The sequence below is a fragment of the Macaca fascicularis genome, chromosome 19 (genome assembly GCF_037993035.2).
Source record: "Macaca fascicularis isolate 582-1 chromosome 19, T2T-MFA8v1.1".
In the NCBI taxonomy this organism is placed as follows: Eukaryota; Metazoa; Chordata; class Mammalia; order Primates; family Cercopithecidae; genus Macaca; species Macaca fascicularis.
The window spans coordinates 50,856,170-50,881,279 of record NC_088393.1 but is presented as its reverse complement, the minus strand read 5'-3'; the positions used below and the strand labels follow the sequence as shown (position 1 = coordinate 50,881,279).

The following is a 25,110-nucleotide window of genomic DNA, read 5'->3' as shown; positions in this document are numbered from 1 at the left end:
TAAGACTCAGGACTACACCTACATGTGGTGGGTAAATGGTCAGAGACTTCCGGTCAGTCCCAGGCTAAAGTAACCCGGTAAAAACAGGATCCTCATTCTACCCAATGTCACAGGAAATGATACAGGACCCTATGAATGTGAAATATGGGACCGAGTTGGTAGCATCTGCAGTGACCCAGTCACCCTGGATGTCCTCTGTATCTTTGTTTCCTCTGTGGGCCAGGCCACCAGCTTAAATCCAAACGACCAAAGACCAGACATCTCAGTCTGTCTCAAGTCCACTTACAGACAATTTTGTTTCTGGACACCCGAGCGGAACATGACTCCCTGCCCTGGGAAAACCTGGGTAGGCACAGCCTTAGCCAAGAATATAAGGGGAAGGGATGCTCTTGTCATGGGAGACTTGGGGTCTACAACCTGTGATGGGAGAAACAGGTGAATACCTCAGGCCTTGGCTCAGTGAACACAGAAGGGGTTTGGCTGGGACTTGAGGGTGTGTCTTGGCTCAGGGGGACACTGTGTCAATTTTAGAGACCAGGAGCATCCCCTTCCCTTGGACGACATCACCTGTGGCTTTATTCCCTTTACTCCAGATGGTCCAGACATCCCCAGCATTTTCCCTTCATTGACCAACTACAGTTCAGGACAAAACCTCTACTTGTCATGCTTCGCGGACTCTAATCCACCGGCAGAGTATACTTGGACGATAAATGGGACGTTTCTGCAAACAGGACCAAGGATCTATATCCCCAAAATTACTACAAAGCATAGCGGGCTCTATCGTTGCTCTGTTCGTAACTCAGCCACTGGCAGCGAACGTTCCACATTCAAGAGGATCAGAGTCTCTGGTAAGTGGATTTCCGCCTCATTGGCAATAGGGTTTTAGGTGGACTCTATCTGGCTTTCAGAGAAGAGTCAGGAAAACATTTTTATTCCCAGTCTGTGTCCCATGGGCAGAAGCAAATCCTAAATTCTCCTTTTGAACCCTCCCAAATTGTCTCTACAGACTCTCTTCTCCTTGTTTTCCTGTTTTCTCATGGCTGACGTTGTGTCCAGTCTGACAAGGGTAGGGAGGGGGCTTTGTCAGCCCTGAGCCCTATGTGGTGGAAGAGGCTTCACAGAGGGACAAGAAGGAGAGTCCTCAAGATCAAGTTGCTTCTTGCTGTCAGCAACACATCCCTGTCCACCACGTCTTCGTTTTCTTTTACCTACTCCATGAGCTACAGGGAACATCTGAGGTTTTGAAACAAGCTCACATTTTTCCCCCAAGTGAGAGGTGGAAGCCCCTTGGATGAGGGAGGAGCAGCTCTGACTGCTCCCTTCTCTGCTCCGGGCTTTTCTGGTGACTGGCCCTGCCTGACTCCACCTGGGGTGAGACCAGAATGTATGGAGAAAGAGTCCTGGTGGCCTGTTCTGAATTCGGCTAAATCGAGCTGCCAGTTGAAGTGAAGCCTAGGCTGCAGGGAAATAAGAAGAGAGGGAGCCTCGGGGCAGACTCTTGAGCTGTGTCCTGGCTCTGAAGTCACCGGCTGTATGAGGCTGTGGGCACTGCATGTGGGACACAGCACAGAGGACAGTGAGTGATGCACACTTGAATAAATAGGGAGATTCACCTCTGGGGCTCTGCATGGCAGGAAAGGGGCAATGAAAAAATTGTGTATTTATAGAGTGTAAGACTACCAGAACACTTCATATGTATCTAATATTAAGACTTATCATTAAGTATTTCTACGTGTGCAATTTAGTGTTGTGTAACCATCACACTATCTGGAAGTAATCATCACACTATCCATTTCCAGAACTTTTTCCTTTTACCATATTAAACCTCTGTGCCCTATAAACAGTAACTCTCACTTCTTCTCCCCCTATCTCTTAGCACATACCATTCTACTTTCTGTCTCTATGTAACTGGCGATTCTATCTTTTATAAATGGAATTACAGAATAATTGTCCTTCAATGTCCAGCTTATTTCAGTTAGCATAATGTCTTCAAGGTTCATCTACTTTGCATGATGTATTGGAATTGTATTCCTTGTTAAGGTTGAATAATATTTCAATGAAGAGATATACCTCATTTGCCTACCCACTTATCTTTCAGTGGACTTTTCCATTGTTTCCATTTTTTGGCTATTGTGAGTAATGCTTCTCTGAACATCAATGTGCAAATATTTGTTCAAATTTCCTTCCATTCTATAGGCAGTATGTCCAGAAGTGGAATTGCTGGATCGAATGGTAATTTATTGTTTACTTTTTTGAGGAACAGCCACACCACTTTTTACAGTGGCTATAACATTTCCCATTCCCATCAGCAATGCACTAGAGCTCCAATTTTTCCATCTATTTGAAAACACTTGTTTTGTGTTGCTGTCATTGTTGTTTATCAAAGCCATCCTAAAATGTGTGAGGTGGTGTCACATTGTGGTTTTGATTTGGATATCTCTACGTATTCATGATGCTGAGGAACTCTGCATGGGCTTATTGGATATTTGCATATCTTCCTTGGAGAAAACTCTATTTTAATCTTTTGTTCGTTTTTTAATTGGGTTTTTGGATGTTTGCTGTTATTGACTTCTAGTTTTTCATGTATTCTGGAAATTAATTTCTTATCACACTTATAATTTGCAAATATTTTTCTCATTTCATGGGTTGCCTTTTTACTTTCTTGATAATGTTCTTCAATGTATAAAAGGTTTTGATTTTTATGAAGTCCAATTTATTCATTTTATTTGATGCCTATGCTTTTGTTGTTACAACCAAGAAATCGTTGTGAAATCCAATATCATGAAGTTTTTCTCCTGTTTTCTTCTAAGAGTTGTGTAGATTTTGCTCTTACATTTAGATCTTTGATCTATTGTGGGTTAATTTTTGTATATGATGTTATGTAAAGGTTCCACTCATTCTTGCCCTTGGATATCCAGCTTTTCCAATATCATTCAGTGAGAACACTGTCCTTTCCCCATTGAACGATCTTGGCACACTCTATGAAAATCATTTGGCCATATATGCAAGTATTTCTTTCTTGGGCTCTCTGTTCTATCTTATTAATTTCTATGTCCTCCTTTATGCCAGTACCACACTGTATTGGTTACTGGGGCTTTGTAGTAAATGCTGACATCAGGAAGTGTGAGTCCTCCAGCCTCATTCTTCCCCTTCAAAGTTGTTTGTCTCTTAGAGTCATAAGATTCAATATATATTTTAGGACGGATTTTTCTTTTACTGCAAAAATGTCACTGAGATTCTGATAGGAATTGTATTGAATCTGCAGCTCATTTTGGGTGGCATTGTCCTCCTGACAATAGTGAGTCTTCTAATTCATGAAAACAAAATGTCTCTCGTTTTATCGATGTCAACATTAAGCAATATTTTACGGATTTCAGGTATAATAATTTCACCTCTTTGGTTAAACTTATTGCTAAATATTTTAATCTTTTTGATGTTAATACAAATTGAAATTTTTTTCCTAATTTCCCTTCAGATTGTTCATGGTTAATGTGTTGAAATACAACTGATGTTTGAATGTTGATTTTGTATTGTGCAACATTACTGAATTCATTTATTAATTCTAATAGATTTGTTCCATCTTTAGGATTTTCTACATATAAGTTCACGTTATCTTCAAACAGAAATAATTTTACTCCTTTCTTCCAATTTGAATGTCTTTTTTAAAATTCTTGCCTATTTTCCTGACTAGACAATTCAATACTACATTGAATAGAAGTGTCAAAAGCAGCATCCTTGTCTTGTTCCTGCTCATACAGGGAAAGCTTTCAGTCTTTCTCCATTGAGTATGATGTTAGCATTGGGTTTTTCACATATTACGTTTATGTTGAGGTGGTTTCCTTCCATTCTTAGTTAGAATGCTTTTATTATGAAAAAATACTGAATTTCATCAAATGCTTTTATTGATTCAGTCTTATTACTGATTATAGTTCTATTCATATTTTTGTGTTTTTCTAGGTATTTATCTATTTCATCTAGGTTATCCAATGTATTGGAATACAAATATTTACAGTACTTTCATAATCATTATTTCATTAGAATTGGTAGTAATCACTTAATTTTCTTTTTTGTTTTTCTTTTTCTTTACCTTCCTTTTTTTTTTTTTTTTTTTTTTTTAGAGAGAGAGAGACCGCCTCTCACTTGGTAGGCCAGCCCAGGCTGATATATAGTGGCGTGATTGTGGCTTACTGCAGCCTCAACCTCCTGGTTTCAAGCAATTCTCCTTCTTCAGCCTCCCAAAATACTAGGACTACAGATGCATGCCTCCATGCCCAGCTAATTGGTTTTTAAATTTTTTTGTAGAGGGAGGGTCTCCCCAGGATACCTATGCTGGTCCAAACACCTGGCCTCAAGAAATCCTCCCATTGTGACCTTCCAAAGTGCTAGGATTAAAATATGACCCACCATGCTCGGACTCCATTTTCATTTCTGATTTTAGTAATTTTAATCTTCTCTCTTCTTTTCTTACTCAGTCTAGTTAATGGTCATCAATTTTGTTGATTTTACTTTGAAGAATCAACTTTGGTTTCATTTATTTCCTCTATTCTTCTTCCATTTTCCCTTTTATTTTTATCCACTCTAATCCGTATTGTGTCCTTCAATCACTGTGCTTGGGTTTAGTTTGTTCTTCTTTCATATCCTGAAGTATGAGAGAGCTTGTTTCATACCATTCTTTTAAAGGTTTATTGCAGTTAATGAAACAAGACGCCACACACAGACGAACCAATGTCAGCGCTATATTACTACCATCATCATTAGCCTTGAGGTCAAATAGTCCGAGAATCAAATCTCAGATCCACCTATTACTAGCCATATGACACCAGGAGAGATTTTACACTACTCTAAGCTTGTGTCTTTTCACTGGCAAAATGGAAATAATGTCTACCTGACAGGGTTACTGTGTGAATTAAATGAGGTACAGGTAAAGTATTTAGCACAGGACCTGGCACATAGCACGTGCCCCTCAACAGTACCCATTTCCATATATATAGAGAAAAAGAAGTACCACATAAAAAACACTAGGACATGGCTACTGACTACTTGTGGGAGAGAAAGGAAAAAAGCTAAGTGCAAAGAATCAAGCCTCGTATGTTACTTTTTACCAACTGAGATGTATCCATTTTGGGATTGGACATTTGAGATAATTTATCATGGAAGACACCTGTGAGGGAATGTGGGGCAGGCATGAAGGTAGTATGGGAGAACCCACAGACCACTATGCAGAGCTGACTCCTGTGTAAAAGAAAGAGAAAGAAGTTTTAGGTTTCAATGCAGTTCTAAGAGAGTTTTTGCAAGGCTGATGGGAAATCCTCCAATCAGTCACCCATTAAAGTTAAAGAGAGCCTCAGAGAACTAGGCTTGCTTTCACGCCCTTGCTGGGAGCCTGTGGGAAGGAAGCTTTCTGTGCAAAGGAGGTGGTGAATTTGAAATGCACTGACCTGGGCCTTCTGTCAATCAGGTCCCTGCCATGGACACCTGGTAGGGTCTCAACGATGGCTGCCACAGCAGACACACTCAGAAAAAGATGCAACCATGAAAAGGTGGAAAGGTCTAAAGTTGTAATGACATAGAAAATAGTAATCAGCCTTTCTCACATCTGAAAGTTTTCTGAAATATCTGAGTGCAGTAGAGAATTGACAGAGGACTGATCACCAACCTAGAAATATGGCGAGAGGGGAAAAAAACTGCAAGAATATAATCATCTCCCATCAACTTTCCAACAGAAGCAATGTATTCCTTGAAGAATCAATTATAGAATACCTCATGTTACATCCTTGTTCCTGAGGCTCCCCCCGTAAAATAACATCAAGTCCCTTCCTTTTTTTTTTTTTTTCTTTTCTTTCCATGACAGCTCGTTCAGGAATAGGACGTCCATCCTGGCCTTAATCCGATGTAGCAGCCGTGATGTCATTTCTGTATTTCGGGAAGACTGGCAGGTATGATGGCCTTTTCTCTTGTCCTATTTCCTGAAGGGCTGACTGCCATGCTTGGGAGAGGGAGAAGACTTATTTGCCTGTATCTGGAACTGGATCTTCTTCCTCCACCAAACTCCTGCTTCTCAACACTAATTCCTGCAGTTCCCTTTCTCCCTGGCCTTTATGCTCCCTGTACCCCACTGTCTTTTAGACATAATTATCTCCAGCCTCTGCTTGTTCAAATGAGAAACACAATTTCACATTGTGAAACCCTCTTCATTATTTTTCACGTCTGTCAATAGTGTAATTCTCTCCATTCCCATAAAGCTCAACCACTTCTCAAAGTGCAGCTTGACTTTTTGCCCCCAGACTTTGAAAACTTCCTTGCACAGGACTGCCTCATTACCTTTCTAAAATCTAGTTAACTCACTTAATCAGGAATCTCCAGGCATCTACTCTAGCCTATTTGATAAGTTCACATTTCTTCTGTTTACTAATCTTTCTCACTTCCTTTACCTCTACTTCCTAGTATAATTCCTCCATCCTAATTAGAACTGTCTTCCTACACATCTCTGCCCCTTCACCCACATAGACAAAACATTCTTAGTTCCAATGCTATGCCTAAAAACAGGATGGACTCGCCTCCACCATCTGCACTACAGACTTAACCACTCCCTTCATCACAAGTAATCTCTGACCTCGTGCAGAACAAAGACTTTAGGATTAGCCTGTGAACCTGAGACTCAGAACAAAACCTATGTTGCTTGAGACCTTTTCCTGATGAACAATTCACGTGTTCCAAAAAGATACAGAAATGAAGAAGGCAAGGTCCCTACCCCAGGAGACATAAAGCCTAAGATAGGAAATGAGACCTGGAAATAATCATGATACCAAATAGAAAAAAAGTGAAGGCCACAAGAAACCAGGGAAATCTGATGGGAAATATAGCTACACATTGGAATCACTGGAAAACATTTTTAAAAGTGGATGCTCAAGCCACGTGTATTAGTTCCAGTTTAAAGGTCTGACGAGGGACCCAGGCACTGGTAATTTTTAAGTCTTCCCTGACACTACAAACATGTAAAGAGGATGGAGAACTCTTGTTGTAATAGGTAGAACTTAAAACTAAATCAATGATTTTCAGGTAGAAGTACTGGCATTACCTAAGGACCTTTTTGAATGTACATAAGACTATACTTTTTGGCCGTAATTATTAATGGGCTACATGAAGAGCTCAGTAATCCAGTTGGGAAACAGAAGCTGAATGGAAAAGTCACCTTGTTTGATATAATAGATATAAAGCATTTTCAAATGAGTAATAAGTGATGCTAAACCTTTTCTAATTAATATTTATGGGAATGTTAATAATATGAGTATTCCAGTCTGGGCGTGGTGGCTCACGCCTGTAATCCCAGCACTTTCGGAGGCCGAGACGGCAGATCATGAGGTCAGGAGATCGAGACCATCCTGGCTAACATGGTGAAACCCCGTCTCTACTAAAAATACAAAAACAAAATTAGCCGTGCGTAGTGGCAGGCGCTTGTAGTTCCAACTACTCCGGAGGCTGAGGCAGGTAATGGCGTGAACCTGGGAGTTGGAGCTTGCAGTGAGCAGACATCGTGCCACTGCACTCCAGCCTGGGCGACAGGGCGAGACTCCATCTCAAAAAAATAAAAATGAAAAAATTTTAAAAAATTAGTATTCTAAACACTATATGAAATTTGGAAATCGAATATGTTATCAGTTATAGTGTTATATGCCACAGAGGTAAGTAGATTTCTATGTGAGCTGTGTCTTTACCATAATCAACCTAATAAAAACCTCATTAGATTTTTAACCATAGTCATTTTAAACCTTTGTCATTCCCAGACAGTTGCTTTGATTCTTCCTTGAAGTATTTATAATCAGCTACAGTCCAAAATTGCTTTTTCTTTGAGGAGATATATGGAAAAGACTCTGACAACAACTCTTGAATACAAGTTTCTGATAACTTCAAGATCATACCCCTGGACTCTCTGAGAACTTTCAAACTTTTAATGAACAGTCTGATACCTTCATGAAATTCAAGACAAAGAAGAAAAAAACCTCAGTTTTATTGCACTAAATAATCAAGATGATAATGTTTTCATAACTTTTTATTTGAGAATGTGCTGATTCTTTGAATGTTTTATTCTCCAGATTCATGAACTTTCTCTTTTAAGCTATTTATACTTTACAGCAACTTGGTAAAATGTACTTTTGTAAACAAAACTGGAAACATTTGCTTTTGCTCCGAATCTGAGTGCCCCAGAATTGGGAAACTATTCATGAGTATTCATATGCTTAGGGTAATAAAGTTATTTGCACAAGTTCAGTAAGAATCTACTCTCTTTAGAACAGGACACATTTGAAAACATTGGTTATATTACTAAGGCTTTGACTGGGATGTTCTATTTGAGAATACACATAGAATAAACCCATATTCTATGCAGGCAAAGTCTGAAGCTGGCCTTGGTTTGTCTTCCTAGTCTCAAGAGGTTTTTGAAAGTTTAATCTGAGAATCTTATAAAACTTCTAGCAAAGCAAAGTTTAAAAAGAGCCTCTTGGTCCCTTGCTACTCTTGCTGCATTTAGGTAAAAAAATCTAGGCAAGTTCGGTGAGACTCAACCTATTTTGAAAACAAATTCATCCTACTGGGATTATCCTTGGTTAAAATAGAGACCCCTATATAGAGACGCATTATTTTGAAAAGAAAAACTGTAGTACACCTGTTACCATATTGAACCACTGTTCATTATCTTTGAGTATTTATAATCCATTGGTAGACTGGACTGGACCCTGAATTCTTTTAGTTCTTTCAATTCTTTTTTCTCCAATGAAATCATTAAGAACAGCAACAGCTCTGTTCCTGAAGCCATATAAGCTAGAGGTGGGCAACCAATGTAAATTTCATGGGAAAACCCTCGTGTCTGAGGTGTGGGCCCTTCAGAGCTCACCAAATGTTCAACACCATAACTTAGAGACACTTAAACTGTAAACCACGACAGCAAGTTGATGACTTTACACTGTGGACAGCTTTTTTCTCTGTGGCAATACAGAGAATGCCACAAAGATACTCCTCGAGAAGAGCAACTCCAAGACACATAATTGTAGATTCACCAAAGTTGAAATGAAAAGTAGAAGCGTAAAAAAAAACTCCATACATCTGAGGAAAAGTTGAGTTAAAGATGCAGCTAAGGGCAGTCTTCGGGTGGACTAAAGGGTCTCTTGTTATGTAAAAATGTGTGGACCAGGTGTGGTGGCTCACGCCTGTAATCCCAGCACTTTGGGAAGCCAAGGCATGTGGATCACCCGAGGTCGGGAATTCAAGACCAGCCTTACCAACATGTAGAAACCCCGTCTCTACTAAAAATACACAATTAGCCTGGTGTCATGGCGCATGCCTATAATCCCAGCTACTAGGGAGGCTGAAGCAGGAGAATCACTTGAACCCAGGAGGCACAAGTTATGGTGAGCCAAGATTGTGCCATTGTACTCCAGCGTGGGCAACAAGAGAGGAACTCCATCTTTCACAAAAAGTGTTTTTGACTTGATATATCTGATACTGTTAACTTACTCTCAGAAGCTACTTATTGTGAAATCCTAAGTACAGCATTATTCTGGAAAACAAAGGAGAGAGGCATAAGCAAGGACAAATTAAGAGAGGTAAAAGTTTCATCATGATTGATAGTCTTGTACTTCTGCATACCGATGTTATGTTAAAAAATTACTTCATCTCCATGTGACCATCTCAACTCATAATCAAACAACCCTGAATCCCTCACTAACCTACCCCTGCCCTCACTAAAGTTAATAATAAATGCTGATATATCCAGTGTATTGGTAGGATCACAGGACCAGAAGGTAATGACCCCCCTGGATCCAGCTTTCACTATCGTGTGTGTGTTTTATTTCTTGACCTGCCAATCCGCCTGGGAACAAAGAAAGAGGTCTGTTGCATTGTGGGCTGCTGGCCAGATCCCGCAATATAATCCCAGCTACTTTGGATGCTGAGGTGGGAGAATCACTTGAACCCAGAAGACAGAGGCTGTAGTGAGCCGAGACTGTGCCACTGCAATGCAGCCTTTGCCACAGAGCAAGACTCCATTTAAGAAAAAGAAAAGGGGGTATAGCGCCAACATGGCCAAATAGGAAAAGCACCAGCCTCCAGATCCCAGCATGAGCAACACAGAAGACGGGTGATTTCTGCATTTCCAGCACAGGTACCAGGTTCATCTCACTGGGGCATCTTGGACAGTGGGTGCAGGACAGTAGGTGCAGCCCAACAAATGAGAGTGGAAGCAGGGTGAGGCATCGCCTCACTTGGGAAGTGCAAGGGAGAAGAGAATTCCCTTTCCTAGCCAAGGGAAACCATGACACATAACACCTGGAAAATCAGGTCACTCCCATCCTAGTACTGTACTTTACCAAGGGTCTTAGCAAATGACACACCAGCAGATCATATCCTGCACCTGGCTTGGAGAGTCCCATGCCCATGGAGGCTCCTTCATTGCTAGCACAGCAGTCTGAGATCTAACTGCAAGGCAGCAGGAAGGCTTGGGGAGGGGCACCTGCCATTGCTGAGGTTCAAGTAGGTAAACAAAGTGGCCAGGAGGCTTGAACTGGGTGGAGCCCACTGCAGCTCAAGGAGGCCTGTCTGCCTCTGTAGACTCCATCTCTGGGGACAGGGCATAGCCCAACAAAAGGCTGCAGAAACCTCTGCCAATGTAAATGTCCCTGTCTGACAGCTTTGAAGAGAGTAGTGATTCTCCCAGCATGGAGTTTGGGATCTGAGAACGGACAGACTGCCTGCTCAAGTGGGTCCCTGACTCCTGAGTAGCCTAAGTGAGAGACGTCCCCACTAGGGGCACACTGACACACCACACCTCCATGGCTGGTACACCTCTGAGATGAAGCTTCCAGAGGAATGATGAGACAGCAACTTTGGCTGTTCAGCAATATTCACTCTTCTGTAGCTTCCGCTGCCGATACCCAGGGAAAAAGGGTCTGGAGTGGACCTCATGCAAATTCCAACAGACCTGTAGCTGAGGGTCCTGACTGTCAGAAGGGAAACTAACAAAAAAGAAAGGACATCCACACCAAAACCCCATCTGTACATCACCATCATCAAAGACCAATGGTAGATAAAACCACAAAGATAGGGAAAAAGCAGTGCACAAATGCTGAAAATTCTAAAACTCGGAGTGCCTCTCCCCCTCGAAAGGAACGCAGCTCCTTGACAGCAACAGAACAAAGCTGGACAGAGAATGACTTTGACGAGTTGAGAGAAGAAGGCTTCAGACAATCAAACTTCTCCGAGCTAAAGGAGGAAGTACAAACCCAGCGCAAAGAAACTAAAAACCTTGAAAAAAGATTTGACGAATGGCTAACTAGAATAACCAATGTAGAGAAATCCTTAAACAACCTGATAGAAATGAAAACCATGAAACGAGAACTACGTGACAAATGCACAAGCTTTAGTAACCAACTCGATCAACTGGTAGAAAGGGTATCAGTTATTGAAGGTCAAATGAATGAAATGAAGTGAGAAGAGAAGTTTAGAGAAAAAAGAGTAAAAAGAAATGAACAAAGCCTCCAGAAAATTTGGGAGTATGTGAAAAGACCAAATCTACATCAGATTCCTGTACCTGAAAGTGACTAGTAGAATAGAACAAGTTGGAAAACACTCTGCAGGATATTATCCAGGAAAACTTTCCAAACCTAGCAAGGCAGACCAACATTCATATTCAGGAAATACAGAGAATGCCACAAAGATACTCCTCGAGAAGAGCAACTCCAAGACACATAATTGTAGATTCACCAAAGCTGAAATGAAGGAAAAAATGTTAAGGGCAGCCAGAGAGAAAGTTCGGGTTACCCACAAAAGGAAGCCATCAGACTAACAGCGGATCTCTCGGCAGAAACTCTACAAACCAGAAGAGAGTGGGGTCCAATATTCGACATTCTTAAAGAAAAGAATTTTCATCCCAGAATTTCTTATCCAGCCCAACTAAGCTTCATAAGTGAAGGAGAAATAAAATCCTTTACAGGCGAGCAAATGCTGATCTCTTGCCTGCCCTACAAGAGCTCCTGAAGGAAGCACTAAACAGGAAAGGAACAACCAGTACCAGTCGCTGCAAAAACATGCCAAAATGTAAAGACCATCGACACTAGGAGGAAACTGCATCAACTAACGAGCAAAATAACCAGCTAACATTACAATGAAAGGATCAAGTTCACACACAACAATATTAATCTTAAACGTAGATGGGCTAAATGGTCCAATTAAAAGACACAGACTGGAAAATTGGATAAAGAGTCAAGAGCCATCAGCGTGCTGTATTCAGAAGACCTAGCTCACGCACAGAGACACACATATTATAAATATGTGTGTTATTAAAAATCATGCTGCTATAAAGACACATGCACACATATATTTATTGCAGCACTATTCAAAACAGCAAAGACTCGGGACCAACCCAAATGTCAATCAATGACAGACTGGATTAAGAAAATGTGGCACATATACACCATGGAATACTATGCAGCCATAAAACAGCATGAGTTGGTGTCCTTTGTAGGGACATGGATGCAGTTGGAAACCATCATTCTCAGGAAACTATCGTAAGAATAGAAAACCAAATACCGCATGTTCTTACTCATAGGTGGGAATTGAACAATGAAGGGGATCATCACACACAGAGTTCTATTGTGGGGAGGGGGTAGGGGGTAATGGGTGCAGCACACCAATACGGCACATGTATACATATGTAACAAATCTGCACGTTGTGCACATGTACCCTAGAACTTAAAATATTAAAAAAAAAGAAAAAGGATGAGTTCGTGTCCTTTGTAGGGACATGGATGCAGCTGGAAACCATCATTCTCAGCAAACTATAGCAGGAACAGAAAACCAAACACCGCATGTTCTCATTCATAGGTGGGAATTGAATAATGAGAACACTTGGACACACGACAGGGAACCTCACTCTGGGGTCTGTTGTGGGGTGGGTGGAGGAGAAGGGATAGCATTAGGAGATATACCTAATGTAAATGACGAGTTAACGGGTGCAGCACACAAACATGGCACATGTATACATATGTAACAAATCTGCACATTGTGCACGTGTACCCTAGAACATAAAGTATAAAAAAAATTATTTAAAAGACAAAGGAAATTAAAAAGAAAGGAAAAGACGTGATGGAAGCCCAAAAATACTTTTATTGATACTAATGATAATTCTTTAAATTTTGGTCATATTCTCACCTAAGTGAGAGTACAGACACTCCAAAATAGAACCACATATGCTAGATGTTATACACTGCCACTGAAAATTTAAGGAAGTAGATAGCTCTCAAAACAGATCATATTTTTCTGTAAAACACAGATTCCAGTCTACCTGAGTGAGCATAATCAGGAAGTCCCCTCTGCTTTAACTTTTACCAAAAAAAGTGACCTGAAGTACTCTGATGTTAACCAAACAATTTATTTCTATGGCTTTGTTTACTGATCCGTATTTGACAAAACCCACTGTTATGTTACTGTATTGCCCAGGGGGAGTCATCACTGTATCTGTAGATGGAGAGCTGACCCAAATCATAAATGACAAACAAAAGCCAATTCCACATATAACTAAATTAGTTGTAATTTTGTCTTGTCACACATGTTCACAGCAAGCAATGGCCAGTGGAGTCTCTCAGGCGGTATCATTCTCACCCTGACCTTCCTGCCTCTGTCTTTCACTTATGAGGACCTTTATGATGACACTGGGCGCTACCCAGATAATCCAGAATAAGCTTTCCATCTGAAGATAATCAACTGCATCACCGTTGAACAGTGTTTTTTCCAATAAAATAAATGCATGTGTTCCAAGTGTTAGGATGTGGATTTTTTGTTTTTTTTTGAAACAGAGTTTCACTCATGTTTCCCCGGCTGGAGTGCAGTGGGGTGATCTCAGCTCACTGCAACCTCCACCTCCCAGGTTCAAATGATTCTCTGCCTCAGCCTCCCAAGTAGCTGTGATTACATGTGCCGGCCACCACACCAATCTAATTTTTGAATTTTTAGTAGAAACAGGGTTTCACCGTGTTGGCAAGGTTGGTCTCGAATTCCTGACCTCGTGATTTGCCCATCTCATCTTCCCAAAGTACTGGGATTACAAGCGTGAGCCACTGCACCCTGCCCGGTTGTGAACATTTTTAAGAGGCCATTATTCTGTCTCATACAGGTCACTTTCATAAACATTACCCACAACAAAAATACGTTTTGCCTTCCTTCAATATCACACTTTTCTGTCTGCACAAACCACAGTGAAACATACTAGCTCTGCTATGAAGTGGCTGCATGACCCTAGGCCCCTCATTTGACCTCCCTCAGCCTCTTTCCTCATCTGCAGTGTAAGGCTGACTCTTACTGCATCAGAAAATGACAGTGGAAGAGTAAATTAACATGTGTAAGACATTAGTCACAGAGCCTGGTACCTGATGAGCCCTCGGTAAACATTCCTTTCAGTCCTTTCCTTTCACCATCCCATTTTTCTTGCCCTCACCTATCTTCTCCTTCAACTCCTTTCTCTTCAGTAACTTTCTCAGTCTAACCTGCCAATTAAAGAAGTCACACTACCCATTCTCTCATGACTCTGATGGTGTATTCTTGTGATAGAGTCTGCTATGCAATAAAGGCAATGAGTATTATTTATATGGAGAGGTCTGCTTGCAACAAGAAATCCTTTTTATGTTCGCACAAAATGTATAAATGATTTCTCTTAACTTACCCATACCAGTCTCAATTCAACCCTGTGATTTCATACATGCACTTCATTATTTATTCTTCAGTCTTTCTCCTTACACCTTAAAAATTAAGATAGTACAAAAACAAAAATAATGGTCTGGGCCGGAAGAGGGTATTCTTTTAGCAAGATGAATGTTTTCTTTTTCAAGATGAATGCTATCTGCAAGGCAGCCCTGATGCCCATTTCTGGGTTTGGCTTACATCAAAGCCATTCAACTCTAGGACACATTCTTAGATTACCTGGAGATAATGATTGTCATGGAAGCCACACCCACTCTGAGCATTCCTACTGTTGGGTAAAGGAATGTTTACAGAATGTTGTGCGTGAATTATTCCTCCTAAATTCTTCTACTCCTGGAAGTTAAGCTTCCCCACTAAACAGCTTTATCTCCAGCTGGCCTGCCTGGACCCTGACTGGAAAGTACCTCCACACTCTGGATGGCCAGGGTGGCACTTTTGCCTATTCCCATAATTATAATAGCTCACACACTGATGCAGCACTCACTATGCACCAGGCACTATCCTAAGAGCTTTTCATGTACCTACAGTCCTGACAAAAAAATCCTAAGTGCCACCATCCCCATTTTTACAGATTAAAAAAAGAAAAACTGTGGCAGGGAAGTATGTGCCCACTGTCACCTAACTCTATAAGTTAACCTCATCCTCCACTTCATCTGGTGAGAGGGCACTCTAACATTTTCAAGGTCTCCTGAATGACGTCCACCTTCAGAAATGATTTTTGTCCCATTTACTTTCAGGATTTGACAGCCAGCATTTTGTGTTCTGTCTCATCCTTCACTTATGCACTTGTTCCCTAACACTACTCTCACAACTGCAGAGCCCTGCATAAAAGTTAGCTTTTAGAAACTTCAATCTTTTTTGGAAAAAAAAAAAAGGCCAGGTTAAAAGTCTCACAAAAGGTCATTTTTTATTCTATTGTCAACTATTTTCATTACCATCTTCTGGAGATAAACAAGTGCATTAGAAACAGAAAATGTAGAGAGAAGAAAGCAGGAGGAGAGTGAGTTTCTAGATAGACACACAGGGAAAAGATTCCAAATCCAGAAGAATTCATAAAATGCTCCCAGGGAGTGTAGCTTTGAGTGATGACAGCCCCACTTGCCATGTTCCATGGCTGTTGAACTCTTCCTTCTTAACCTGCCCTTCCTGGTCTTGCTTTCTTAGACCAATACAAACAACCTGGGAGCTGGGGTCAGATGAGAGCACACAGCATTGAGTGGTAGGGTTGGGAAAGGCAGAAATGGAAGAAGAGTGTTTGACTCATGAAAACCTGGCTCACCTAGGTACACATCAAGTAGGCAGGCAACAGATTACTGAAGGGCTTTCCAGGACTCTTGGTGGTTATCCAGACTGACTGACTGAGACAAGCGTCTTGGACAATCGAGTTTTATTGAGCCAGAGCTTGATGCTGCACCCTGGGAAAACATAAGTTTCAAAAAACCTCGGTGGCTTGTGTTCTCTCTGAAGAGGTTTTAGGAGGCTTAGTATTTATACATTTGATTAAAGGAGAGAAGGCAGGTAGGAAGAGATGGAGTGGGCAGGAAAACAATTGATCTAATATTGTCTTTCTTCTGTGCCTCAGAAAATAAATATTATCAGAATGAGAGTTAAAATACTTGAGTTTTAGGAGGTACATTTTGATTGTTTACCTAAAGTTACAATCAGCATGTCTTTCTTTTACAAAGAAATATACGTCTTGAAAGGTTTGAAGCCAAGAAAAAACAATGTGTTCAGGCCATCATCCGGAGATGCCTGAGATCTTTGGCTTTCGTGTTTACCTTCTTTCTTTCTTTCTTTCTTTCTTTCTTTCTTTCTTTCTTTCTTTCTTTCTTTCTTTCTTTTTTTCTTTTCTTTCCTTTTCTTTTCTTTTCTTTCTTTCTTCTTCTTCTTCTTCTTCGTCTTCGTCTTTCTTCTTCTTTCTTCTTCTTCTTCTTCCTTCTTCTTCTTGTTTCTTCTTCTTTCTTCTTCTTCTTCTTTCTTTCTTTCTTTCTTCTTCTTCTTCTTCTTCTTCTTCTTCTTCTTCTTCTTCTTCTTCTTCTTCTTCTTCTTCTTCTTCTTCTTCCTTCTTCCTTCTTCTTTTCTTCTTCTTTCTTCTTCTTCTTTTTTTTTCTTTTTCTTTAAGAGACAAAATCTTGCTCTGTCGCCTAGAGTGTACTCACTGCAGCCTTGAACTCCTGGACTGAAGCGGTCCTCCCACCTTAGCCTTCAAAGTGTCTGAGACTATAGGCATGCACCACTGCACCTGGCTAATTGGATTTATTTTGTTTTATAATGATGTGATCTCCCTTTGTTGCTTAGGATGGTCTTAAACTGCTGGTTTCAAGTGGTCCTCCTGCCTTGGACTCTCAGGCTGGGATTACAGGCCTGTGCAAGCACACCTGGCCCCACAATTCTTCAAAAACTCTCAGAGAAAGTATTGTAGAAGACCCCTGTGGCTGTATGTTTCATCTGATCCTACATGACTAGGAAGGCTCATTCTTAAGAATTCATGTCCCATGGAAAAGAGGATGAAGACAAATCAGAAAAGGGCAAAGGGAAGTCACAGCAACAAAGGGACAGTATAGTCTTGGAACCGTATTAAAGTCACACAACTGCTGCTTCAATTAGAGTAATTTGTTTGGCAAACATGGCTCTAACCCTTTCAGTTGTACGTTGGCTCCCCTATAAGGGCTGGAGCAGTCTATAGACTAGGTTTCCTAGAGTTTCTGAAGCATCTTCCAATTGCAATGGCAATCTGACACAATTCTCTGAATTGCAGTCTGAACCCAGTGTTCATGTGTACCTTTTGTGTAGTCTACTCATCAACAGGCATAAAGGTTGTTTATGTATAAGTTGCTATGGTTTCTCCAGAAGTTTACATAAGTCATCTAGTTTCAGCTTGCAACGTTTAATCTACACATCTGACAAAAGGCTAATATCCAGAATCTACAAGAAACTTAAACACATTTACAAGAAAAAAGCAACCCCATCAAACAGTGGGCAAAGCACATGAACAGACACTTCTCAAAATAAGACATTTATGTGACCAACAAACATATGAATAAAAGCTCACCATCACTGGTCATTAGAGACATGCAAATCAAAACCACAATGAGACACCATGTCACACCAGTTAGAGTGGTGATCATTAAAAGGTCAGGAAACAACAGATGCTGGAGAGGATGTGGAGAAATAGGAATGCTTTTACACTGTTGGTGGGAGTGTAAATTAGTTCAACCATTGTGGAAGACAGTGTGGCAATTCCTCAGGGATCTAGAACAAGAAATACCATTTGACCCAGTAATCCCATTACTGATTGTATACCCAAAGGGTTATAGATCATTCTACTATAAAGACACATGCACGCATATGTTTATTGCAGCACCATTCACAATAGCAAAAACTTGAAACCAACCCAAATGCCTATCAATGAGAGACTGAATAAAGAAAATGTGGTCCATATACACCTTGGAATTCGATGCAGCCATAGTAAAGGATGAGTTCATGTCCTTTTCAGGGACATGGATGCAGCTGGAAACCATCATTCTCAGCAAACTAACACAGGAACAGAAAACCAAACACTGCATGTTCTCACTCATAAATGGGAGCTGAACAATGAGAACACATGGACACAGGGAGGGGAACATCATGCACTGGGGCCTGTTGAGGGGTGGGGGGCTAGGGGAGGGATAACATTAGGAGAAATACCTAATGTAGCTGATGGGTCAGTGGGTGCAGCAAAACACCATGGCACGTGTATACCTATGTAACAAACCTGCAGGTTCTGCATATGTATCCCAGAACTTAAAAGCGCAATTTAAAAAAAGGTACAAATTTTAAAAGCAGAGTTTTAATTTATAATATACCGAAATGGAAGAAAAATGGAAGAAAATTCTGAAACCATTAGTTTTGAAACTTGTAGCCTGGAAAAAATTTAGGATTCAGTCCAAATTTTAGGTAAATAACCAAATTCAAAAAATAAATGAACACATCTAAAATTTAATAACTGTTGTTCTGTTGTTTTCTTCTGAAAAATAATCTTCCCCCTCCTGTTTCCCATTTTTATGCAATAGAAATCATATGGGACCAAAGTATTTCCAAAGTAAGTTTTAGTCTTATACCTGGATTGTTTCCATAAAGTGCAGCAAGAATGTAGATTCAAGGCCTCTATGAATACATATATGTTATATATATATTATATGTATAAATATAGGAATATATATATATTCTTTGCGTAAAATGGCACTAAAATATATTAGCAAATCTGTACAAGTCTGCAGTAGCCTGAATTCTTCTTTCTTCAGAAGAAAGAATTGAACTAAGGGTCATAAGGCAGAAGAAGAGACTGAGGCAAGTTTTGCAGCAGAAGTGAAAGTATATTTAAAGCCTTAGAGCAAAAATTAAGGAAAGTAAAGTACACTTAAAACAGGGCCAAACCGGTGATGAGATTTCCTGTGTGTGGTTTGACCTTTGACTTAGGCTTTTCTATGTTGGCATAATTTTGGGGTCTGCATCTCTTCTCCCCTGATTCTTCCCTTCAAGTGGGCTGTCTGCATGTGCAGTGGCCCACCAGCACTTAAGAAGGGAGCCTGTGTAGTAAGATTCCTGGAGTACAATTGGAAAACACAGACCAAAATAAAAGCTATGTATGTCAATAAAATTGGTCTCCTTATAAAATTCTGTTACAAATTTCTATCATTATTGTGTTACCTTGGCATCTATTTTTAATCTTCTTTCAACACACCCAAATTCCTTCTCTCTCTCTCTCTCTCTCTCTCTCTCTCTCTGCTTTAAGATGTAAATTTACTACCTACTTTCTCTAAAACTCAGCAAGGCTTCCCCAGATAAAGGCTACCTTTTTCTATTTACAAAACCACAATTTAAATACAACTTTTTTTTTTTAATAATGAGTTTTATGGGTTCCATGCATGAAGTTTTAAAATAAAAAATCTAAAGTATTTCTATCTCCCTTTATCTTTATGTGTACTTGCATATGTTCCATATGGTATCACATATAGGTATATGTCTGTACCTATGTTTATATATTGTTTGCACATGGTATCAAATTAATGTAAAAATAAATGAATACTCATCAATTAAGTTAATAATGTCATATGCTTTTCAACACATGTGATATTAGTAATCTTCAATAACGGAAGAACACCTCAAATGAGCATGCATGCCTATCTGCAGCCTCCTTAAAAGAAATTATCAGCCAAGAATTTTATATCCAGCAAAACTAAAGTTCATAAATAAACGAAAGACAACAGACTTTTTCAGACAAACAAATGCTGAGAGAATTTGCCTCTACCAAGCCAGCACTACAATAACTGCTCAAATGAGCTCCAAATCTGAAAACAAATCCTGGAAACACATCAACACAGAACCTGTTTAAGCATGAATCTCACAGGACCTATAAAACAAAAATACAATAAATAAATGAATAACAAAAAGGTATTCAGGCAACAAATAGCAGGATGAATGGAACAGTACCTGACATCTCAATACTAACATTGAATGTAAGTGGTCTAAATGCTCCACTTAAAAGATACAGAATTGCAGAATAGATAATAATGCACCAAGCAAGTATCTGCTGCCCTCAAGAGACTCCCCTAAACATAAAGAGTCATATAAACTTAAGGTAAAAGTATAGAGAAATATACCCCATGCAAATGGCCATGAAAGTGAGCAGGAGTAACTATTCTGATATCAGAAAAAACTAACTTTAAAGCAACAGCAGTTAAAAAAGACAAAGAGGGACATTATATAACAATAAAAGGACTTGTCCAACAGAAAAATATCACAATTCTAAATACATATGCACCTAACACTGGATCTCCCAAATTTATATAATACTACTACTAGAACTAGGAAATGAGATAGAGAGTAACACAATAATAGTGAGGGACTTCAGTACTCCACTGACAGCACTAGACAGGTCATCAAGACAGAAAGTCAAGAAAGAAACAAGGGATTTAAACTATGCCCTAGAGTAAAGAGACTTAAGACATATTTACAGAATATTCTACCCAACAATCCAGAATATACATTCTATTCATCAGCACATGGAACTTTCTTCAAGATAGGCCATATGATAGGCCACAAAACAAGTCTCAAAAAATTTAAGAAAATTGAAATTATATGAAGTAATAACTCAGACAACAGTAGAATTAAACTGGAAATCAACTACAAAAGGAACCTTCAAAACCATGCAAACACATGGAAATTAAATAACTTGCTCCTGAATGATCACTGGGTCAAATGAGAAATCAAGATGGAAATTTAAAAACTCTTTGAACTGAACAATAGTGACACATTCTATCAAAACATCTGGAATTCTGCAAAGAGTGTGCTAAAAGTTCATAGCTTTAAATGCCTACATCAAAATGACTGAAAGAGCACAAATAGACTGTCTAAGTTTACATTTCTAGATATGCAAGAAACAAGAATACACCAAAGCCAAACCTAGCAGAAGAAAGAAAATAACCAAGATCAGAGCAGAACTAAATGAAGTTGAAACAAAAAAATACAAACTATAAATAAAATGTAAAGCTGGCTTTTTGAAAAGTAAATAAAACTGATAGACCATTTGCAAGATTTACCAAGAAAAGAAGAGAGAAGATCCAAATTAGCTCACTTAGAAATGAAATGGGAGCTATTACCACCAATGTCACAGAAATACAAAAGATCATTCAAAAGTAGTATGAACACATTTATGTGCATAAATTAGAAAACCAAGAGGGGATGAATAAATTCCTGGAAATGTAAAACCCTCCTAGATTAAATCAGGAAGAATTCAAAACCCTGAACAGACCAACAAAAAGCAGGAAGATGGAAAAGATAATTTAAAAATTAACAACAAAACAAATTCCAGGACCAGACAGATTCACAGCTGAATTCTACCAGACATTCAAAGAAGAGTTGGTACCAATTCATTTGACATTATTCCACATGCTAGAAAAATATGGAATTCTCCTTAAATCATTCTATGAAGCCAGTATCACCCTAATACCAAACCCAGGAAAGGACATAACAAAGAAAACTACAGACCAAAATCCCTGATGCACACAGATGCAGAAATTCTTAACAAAAGACTAGCTAACTGAATCAGAAATATAACCCACCATGACCAAGTATGTTTCACATTAGGGATGCGGGAATGTTTCCACATACATGAGTCAATAAATGTGGTACACCACATAAACAGAATTTAAAAATCTCATGATCCTCTCAGTAGACACTGAAAAAGTACTCGACAACATCCAACATCGTTTTATGATTAAAACGCTCAGCATAATTGGCACACAAACCCACAGCCAACATAATACTGAATGAGAGAACGTTGAAAGCATCCACTCTCAGCAGGGGATCAAAAGAAGGATGGCCACTCTCACCACTTTTATTCAGAGTACTGAAAGTCCTAGCCAAATCAATCAAACAAGGGAAATAAATAAAGGGCATCCAAATTGGTAAAGAGGAAATAAAACTGTCGCTGTGTGCTGATGATATAATCATATACCTAGAAGACCCTAAGGACTTCTCCAAAAAGCTACCAGAACTGATAAATGAATTCAGCAAAGTTTCAGTACACAAAATTAATGTTCACAAATCAGAAGCTCTGCTAACACCAAAGGTGACCAAGCAGAGAATCAAATCAAGAACTGAACCCCTTTTACTACAGCAGTCATAAAGAAATAATAACTCAGAATATATCTAAACAAGGAGGTGAAAGACCTCAAGAAAAGCTACAAAACACTGCTGAAAGAAATCATAGATGATGCAAAAAATGAAAATGCACCCCATGCTCATGGATGAATAGAATCATTATTGTGAAAATGACCACACTGACAGAAGCAATCTACAAATTCAATGCAATTCCCATTAAAATGCCACCATCATTCTTCACAGAACTAGAAAAAACAATTCTCAAATTCATATGGAACCAAACAAGAGCCAACATACCGAAAGTGAAACTAAGCAAAAATAACAAATCTAGTGGTGTTACATCACCTGACTTCAAATAATTCTCTAAGTCCATAGTCACCAAATAGCGTGGTACTGGTATAAAAATAGGCGCATAGACCAATGGAACAGAATACAGATCCCAGAAATAAACCTAAATACTTACAGCCAACTTATCTTTGACAAAGCAAACCAAAACATAAAATGGGTAAAGGACACCTCATTCAACAAATGGTGCTGAAATAATTGGCAAACCGAAAGTAGGAGAATAAAACTAGATCTAGATCCCCATCTCTCAACTTATAAAAAAATTGACTCCAGATGAATCAAGGACTTAAATCTAAGACCTGAAACTATAAGAATTCTAGAAGATGATATTGGAAATATCCTTCTGGACATTGACTTAGACAAAAAGTTTATGGCCAAGAACCCAAAAGCAAATGCAACAAAAGTAAAAATAAATAGGTGAGAATTAAACTAAAGAACTGCACAGCAAAGCAACAGTCAGCGGACCAAACATATAATCCACAGAGTGAAGGAAAATCTTCAGAATCTGTACATCTGAAAGATAACCAATATCCAGAATCTATAAGAAACTCAAACAAATTAGCAAACAAACAATCCCATGAAAAAGTGGGCTAAGTATGTGAATAAACAATTCTCAAAAGAAGATATACAAATGGCTGACAAACATATGAAAAATGCTCAATATCACTAATGATCAGGGAAATGCAAATGAAAACCACAATGTGATACCACCTTACTCCTGCAAGAATGTTCATAATCAAAAAATGAAAAAATAATAGTTGTTGGACAGGCACAGTGGCTTACACCTGTAATCCAAGGTGGCCAAGATGGGCGGATCACTTAAGGTCAGGAGTTTGACACCAGCGTGTACAACATGCTGAAACATGGTGAAACCCTGTCTCTACTAAAAATACAAAAAAATTACCTGGGTGAGGTGGCACATGCCTGTAATCTCAGCTACTCCAGAGGCTGAGGCAGAAGAATGGCTTGAACCTGGGAGGCAGAGGTTACAGTGAGCCAAGTTCATGCCACTGCAGTCCATCCTGGGTGAAAGAGCAAGACTCCATCCATCTCAAAAATAAATAAATAAAAATAATAGATGTTGATGTGGAAGCGGTGAAAAGGGAACACATCTACACCACTGGTGGGAATGTAAACTATAAACGAGTGGATAAAGAAATTGTGTTGTGTGTGTGTATATATATATATATATATATATACACACATGATTGGATACTACTCAGCCATAAAAGGAATGAATTAATGGCATTCGTAGCAACCTGGAAGAAACTGGAGACTATTTTTCTAAGTGAAGTAACTCAGGAATGGAAAACCAAACACTGAATATTCTCACTCATAAGTGGGAGCTAAGCTATAAGGATGCAAAGGCATAAGAATGATAAATTAGACTTGGGGAAAAGGGTGGGAAGGGGGTGAGGGATAAAAGACTACAAATTGAGTTCAGTGTCTACTGCTCTGGTGATGGGTGCACCAAAATCTCACAAATCACCACTAGAGAATTAATGTAATGAAATACCAATTCCCCAAAATCCTATGGAAAGAAAAGATTTAAAAATAAAATAAAACATCAAAAAAATTAAAAACATAGTTACTAAGAAATTCTTCTAAAATGTAAAAAAAATAAAAAAAATTTAAAAAAGTTCCTGAAGGTCATATACCAGAAACTCTATTATGTTGCCTCTTAATGCATATATTTGATCCCACTTCCCCAACTTCTGAGAACTTATCAGGAAGCTGCTGATCACCTGTTTCAGGTGTTTTCTATCTATAGTGAGCCTGTATCTCCCTGTACGTAACTGCAACCAATATTACTTTAGAATTAACAACCACTTGACTTGACCATCACCTGGTGATGAACACTTGACATTTCTAGTGTGTGGAGGTGGAAGGATCTCTCCTGCCCTGCTCATGTCTGACCAGCTACTTACTGCAACACTTTCAGATTTTTTTTTTTTTTTTTGGAAGATGGAGTCTTGCTCTCTCTCCCAGGCTGGAATGTAGTGGCGCAATCTCAACTCACCGCAACCTCTTCCTCCCAGATTCACACCATTCTCCTCTCTCAGCCTCCCCTGTAGCTGGGCCTACAGGTGCGCACCACCATGTCTGGCTAACTTTTTGTATTTTTAACAGAGACAGGGTTTCACTGTGTTAACCAGGATGGTCTCAATCTCCAGACCTAGTGATCCGCCCGCCTTGGCCTCCCAAAGTGCTGGGATTACAGGCATGAGCCACTGCCCCTGGCCTCAGATTTCTTACTATCAGATTTTAGGTAGGACAAACAGCTGATATTTCTGGCTTTTGATTTCTTTTTTTTTTTTTTTTTTAACCAAAAGTGTTAGTTCCCAAATGAAACTAATAAGCCTTAACCAAGATTAC

At 39.4% G+C, this 25,110-nt stretch overlaps 1 long non-coding RNA gene across 1 annotated transcript; it reads left to right on the top strand.

Annotated features, from left to right (window-relative positions):
* Positions 1–511: 511 nt before the first annotated feature.
* LOC141406914 (uncharacterized) lies at positions 512–7,695 on the top strand. Its single transcript, XR_012427642.1, has 2 exons — positions 512–848; positions 5,852–7,695. It is a non-coding gene; the product is annotated as an uncharacterized lncRNA (long non-coding RNA).
* The last annotated feature ends 17,415 nt before the right edge of the window (positions 7,696–25,110 follow it).